The 6000-nt window shown below is 35.1% G+C and overlaps 1 long non-coding RNA gene across 1 annotated transcript; it reads right to left on the minus strand.

Annotated features, from left to right (window-relative positions):
• Nucleotides 1-815: 815 nt before the first annotated feature.
• LOC141720367 (uncharacterized) lies at nt 816-5127 on the minus strand. The gene is made up of 3 exons (XR_012574278.1): nt 4927-5127; nt 1225-3216; nt 816-1092 (listed from the first exon to the last, which is right to left on the minus strand). It is a non-coding gene; the product is annotated as an uncharacterized LOC141720367 (long non-coding RNA).
• Between the last annotated feature and the right edge of the window lie 873 nt (nt 5128-6000).

Consider the following 6000-nt stretch of genomic DNA (forward strand, 5'->3'; position numbering starts at 1 on the left):
GTTTAATATGCTTGGAAACAGGTTTATCATATACACAACCATCTAATTGCGTATGTTGAATATACCGTCGATATAGATTCACGCAATTACGGATGTCGATTTTAATCCCGAACCCGAGCCCGAAGCCATTACGAAATTACACTTAATTTCAGTATATTAAATATATATAAGTGTCATATATTATATGTTTAAGTGCTAGGGTTTTGGATTTTATTTAGAAGAAGCAGTAGAGTACTCCCGGGACATACATATATTTTATGTATGGAATAAAAATTAAAAACGGAGGCTCAAATCATGTTATTGGTCTAATATACATCATCTAAGGTACGTGTTTATGGCATAACAGTAACAAGTACAAAATGTTGAAAATGGAACACGAGGCCACGTTTTATGAACGTAAAACGCAGTTTGATGTTCTGTTAATGTTTCAAATTTTAAAAACAGAAATTTTTTGTTTTATAATAAAACGCAGTTTGATGTTTTGTATTTTAAAACTGAAAAATATAACATGATATCATGTTTATCAGAAAATCATATACTTACGGAGTTTGTAATAAAGTTTTTGTTTTAAAGGTTTGAAATGTAAAAAACGTTATTCGAAAACATGTTATAACAGGAAAAACGTGATTTCAAGTCATGTGTTAAGACAAAAACGCTGATTGCAATCATGTTTTTGTCGGGATTTCTTGATTGCATATAATTGATCACAAAATCAACCCCTGTTCAACAATTATATAACACAGATTGCAGAACACAGACTAGAAACTGAGTAAAACACCAGATCATTGCTTAAAGCTAAATGAGTACACACCGAAGCTAATGCCAATACCTTCCATTTTACTACAAAGCACTAGTTCCATTTCACACTTGAGATTCAAAATAACTTCGATATTATCACTACAAAACACTAGTTCCAGCAAAGACAAACATCATAAACTAGCAAAAACAGAACTAACAACATAAACTAGCAAAAACAAAGTTGCATATGAACTATCACTCAAACTAGTTGCATCACCCATCATTTCCTTTGCTAATGTTAGAAGAGCTGGCCACCTCATCAGGATTGTAACCTTTCCATCACTATTCAAGTACCTATTATAATGATTGAAATTAATAAGGTATGAGCTACTTGAGAAATGATTACTTTCAAGACATGTTTCTATGTTTTTCATGTTCTTAATAAAATGACAAGATTACAAACAAGTAAAAGCAAAAAATACTTACAAGTCACTTTCTGCCACACTTCTCCCCATCAGTCCCACAACGTGGAGGCTTACGAACTCTCTTTGAACGTCGATACTGAGCTCCAAACTTTCTTCTTCCATTACTACCTTCGAAAATCTGAGAAGACCCAACAACAGTATCAAGATCAAAAGAATGAATGGAATGATCCATAGCTGAACATTCAGTAGGCCTGTCAAGATGACGTACAAGGGGAGGCCGATCAGTAGAAGGATGGTCAGTAGTATGCAGCTCATGAGTAGAGTGTGGAGTAGGCTGCTCAGTAGGAGTGGGAGGAGTAGGCATCAGATGGAGATCAAATGAAGGATAAGGATCCCTCGGTCTCTTCGGAATGATATCAGTAGAATGATGCTCACTAGTACGCTGCTCAGAAGGAGAGTGTGAAGTCAGCTGCTCAGGAGGAGAGTGTGGAGAAACCTGCTCGGGAGGAGGGTGTGGAGTAGGCGTCAAATGGAGATCAAATGACGGATAAGGATCATCACCAACTACATTTGTAACAATCTGATCAAGTACATCAGCTCCTCATCCTCGACCTGGATCTCGATCTCGACCTCGACCTCTACCACGTCTGGGATAATGACCGGGATCCTGCCGCGCATCCATCTCTCTAACTCTACGCTCATCCACCGACAATGCGTCAAAACCATACAACTTGAAATCTCGAACAACATTATAACCATTAATAGCTAACTGATGAACCCTAACTCAATAATGTTTTAATTCAAGTTTATTCAAATGTAAATTACATTTAAATCTTTCTAAAACCCAATTAAGGGATTGGTGAACCCTAGAAAAATAAAAAATGTAAAATTAGGTTTATTACATTAACTTATGAACATCGGCTCCTAGGGTTTAGGGCCTCACGGTCCTAAACCCTTTAACTTATTAGGGTTTACGCTCTAGGTTTTAGGGCCTAAAGGCCCTAAAACCTAATCCGTAAACCCTAACTGAATAATGTTTTAAATCAAGTTTATTCGTGTTAATTACATTTAAATCTATCTAAAATCCAATTTTTAGGATTGGTGAACCCTATAAAATGAATTCATGTTAAAGTAGGTTTATTACATCAACTTATTAAGCATGGTTACTATGATTTGAATTTAAAATAAAAATTAAAAACATAAAAAAGGTTTCATACCTGTCTCCGTGTGGACCCGCAAACTGATCATCAAAAATAGAAAAATGACGTAATGGCGAGTCTCTAGGGATCAAAGCAAGAGTAAGCAACCTCTCCCATACCCATAACGGAAGCAACAAAAGACATCCAGTAACCTCCTCTTTGTCTATCTTGCAACCCTTGCATAGCTCTCTGTACAAGAATGCAAGGACAACAGCTCCCCAAGCATAATCACCACATAAATCCAAGTCCCGAAGAAAAGGAAGGTACATTAGATGAATATAGCCTCCAGAAGTATCATAACACACCAGCAATTAGATGAACAATATAGCACCTAATGCGATGCATAACCTCATCTAATGAAGCAGTCTCCGGAAGAATCCGTGGAGTAAGAGAGGAGAAGAAAGAACACGAAATCCTGGATCCATTAAAGAAAGTCGAAGGAGGTGCAGTACCAAATATAGAGGCAACCAAGTCAAGCAAAGCATCGCCATGCCCGGGGATATCATCAGCGATAAGAGCGCGCCCATCTACGGGGAGGCCTAGAAGGACATCAACATCCTGAAGAGTAACAATCACCTCTCCCATAGGTAGATGGAAGGTTCTGGCCTCCACATCTCAACCAAAGCGGATAATAAACTCCAATCAAGCTGTAATGCAGAAACCCTAACGACACCATAAAATCCAGAAGACTATAAAAATGAAATCATCTGACGGTCCAATGCAATACTATCCTTATTAGGATTAGACCGTCTACATCTCAAAGCATCACCACCACCTAACCTCCAAATCTCTCCAGACCTATGCTTGGGCTGAAGATGCAGAAGACTATCATCAATAGGTCCTGGATTAATTGCCTGCAAATAGATATTAGTAGAACGTTCAAATGAAATCACAATATATATAAAATGTACTAACAAATATAGATAACTATGTACAAAAGAAAACAATAACTAAATATGATCATATAGTAACAAAATTAAAGGCCAGTACTCCTATTTTAAATACTGCTCAATATATTACAGGGATATAGTAATTTTGAATCATTTCTCAGCTGATAAAGGGCACTTATCAAGATTCAAAACATATCTCAGCTAGACATACCACTTTTCTAATCCCATCTTTTGTTTCCGCTATTCTAATCCCATCGTTTGTTTGAACATACCACTTGTTTAATCACTTGTTTAATCCTAGTTTAACGAAACCATGTTTATGGGGTATGCTAACCAAATTAGTAGGGACCAGATTACAAAAAAAAATGTAGCCTTAACAACTACTTAAACAAAAGTTCAGTTGGATCGGTACAGTTGAAGTATTTGATCCAATTTTATCGTTGGCAGAATCAAGGGTTTTAGAATCTCGTGAAGGGTATTGCCTAGCTAATGCTTGACATGATTAGTAAGCTAAATTAATTTAAGGTTGCTGTCTCAGGGGGTTTATCATTTATATACTTTATAATTTAATGGAATGATATATATGAATATAAAAGTACCAACTTGCTCAATTATTAGCAGGTTCCTCTGAAAATGGACGGGGAGTACAGAGATACCTTTAATATAAATAGTATAATGAAGGGAGTCAGGGGCGTGCATGTATATCTAAACAATATCAGTAAGTTGTGTTCACGGAATAAGCCAAACTGAAGGCGGCTAGACACAATTTGATTAAGTACTCATACACATTAGCAAGTGTACATACTATGTACATGATAAACTAAACACAATCATGTAGATTCCAAATGCTAAAAAGTTTCCAAATACAAGTATACCATAAAACAGGCCTCAACTTATTTTATGTTAACTTGCAAATAATTAAAGCATGTGTGTCTCGTCTATTAGCGTTTAACATATAGGAATATCCGAATATAACATCTTTGGTTGTTCTGTTCTATCTGTCCGTATATGATAATGTAGGTGAACCAAATTATCTACCTAATAGCATAGCTCTCGCTCGTTGACAGTTATCAACTAGCACTTGTGAGCCTAATTCTACCTATGCATCTACTGCAAATGATTACACTACAACGCGAAAGGTAGATGATTATTCTCAACATGATACCTACGGAGAAAATGAATTGATTCAACACTATGTTATTAGAATGCAGAATAAAGATAAAGTGAAAGAGATCTGGGATCGCAAAGCAAAAAAAGATTATTACTAATTCAAATTAACAAATAGCTGCAGGGTAGAGAAGTGTTAGGTGCTTTTTTTAGAATATTGTTTCTTCCACTAATACTTGCAATGTCCACCCGATGTCGGATGGTCGACGTGCACAACTAATATAGATGGCAATTACATTAAAACATACGTTTACTACTGAACGTGTATTATTTACTGGAAATTTGGACAGAGGTTCCGTCCCTGTTTGTACATAAGCCAAAGCACATTAACCTTAAAATTCATCACCATCCCATTTATACAATAGTACAAATACATGGTGGGCATTATTAAAAACAGAAGCATATCTTCTAAAAAATAACAACATAAACACGTAATCATATCAACAAATTGAAGTCGAATAAATTTAAGAAACAAATAAAGAAAGACATAGGAGTAGAAAGACATACATTAAAATCCATAATGTAAGTAGAATAGAAGTGCCTTAAACCCTAAATTGATGATGAAGAAGATGAAGCTCGGGTAATAATCCAGTACTGTCTTGAGATCGTAGTAACCATTTAATAATCAAAGTACAAACCGGAAAAAACCTCTGAGTAAAAGTACGGGAGTTTGCAGAGAGAAATTGGTGTTAAAGTGTCGGGCTAGGTTAGTGAAGAAAAAGGAAGTAGTTTTAAATAAAGGTATTAAAAGGAACACGAATTACCGTATTCCTTATATTTAAAAACGTAACACGAGGTAGTGTTATTAAATGACAATTGGGGCCAAAATTTTATATATAGTGACATTGAGGGCCATTTGTGTGGAAAAAGTGACATTGAGGGTCTTTTTTCTAAATGTCTCAGTTGTGATGAAACCTACGTTAAAAATGGGGCGGGTTGGGCTGGGGCCGAGATATCAAATTTCATACCCACTGGCGTAAAAATTATTTGTTCCATCCCCACTCTACTCCTTGCAAAACTTTATTTTTAATCTCTATCCCCTCCTCATAGGATGATGTATAATCCATGCCTCATCCCCGCCTTGCGGACTGATCTACAGCCCGTCCCACCTTATCCCGCCGCTCACACGTGATAACTTTTTTAATAAATAAATTCTTTGCTACTGAATTTTTTATTATAATTATAATTTATTTAATTATATATATAACCAAATGATTAAATATAAAATAACTTTAAAATAGAATTTAGATATTAGTCCAAGTCATTAGACTAATGTCCACATTCCCAAACAAAATCTCAACCTTTCCCCTTCATTTTTAATTTGATTTTTTCCGTCAAACGGTAAGTGTTTTTTAAAATACGACTTCACTGTATATTTTTGAATCTCTCAACGATCAATTTACATACCATATGTAATATATTTCGACATAATTAAGATTTTTTTTATTTTAGTTTTTAATTTTCATTATAAGGAATTTTTTTTGGAGTAGCCCTTATTATATATATATGTATGAAGATTTGCACTGTAAAAGTAGTTATTAAATATGATATTAATTTAAAAAATTTAGGAATCCTCTAAAA

Source organism: Apium graveolens, chromosome 1 (genome assembly GCF_009905375.1).
Source record: "Apium graveolens cultivar Ventura chromosome 1, ASM990537v1, whole genome shotgun sequence".
NCBI classification, from domain to species: domain Eukaryota; kingdom Viridiplantae; phylum Streptophyta; class Magnoliopsida; order Apiales; family Apiaceae; genus Apium; species Apium graveolens.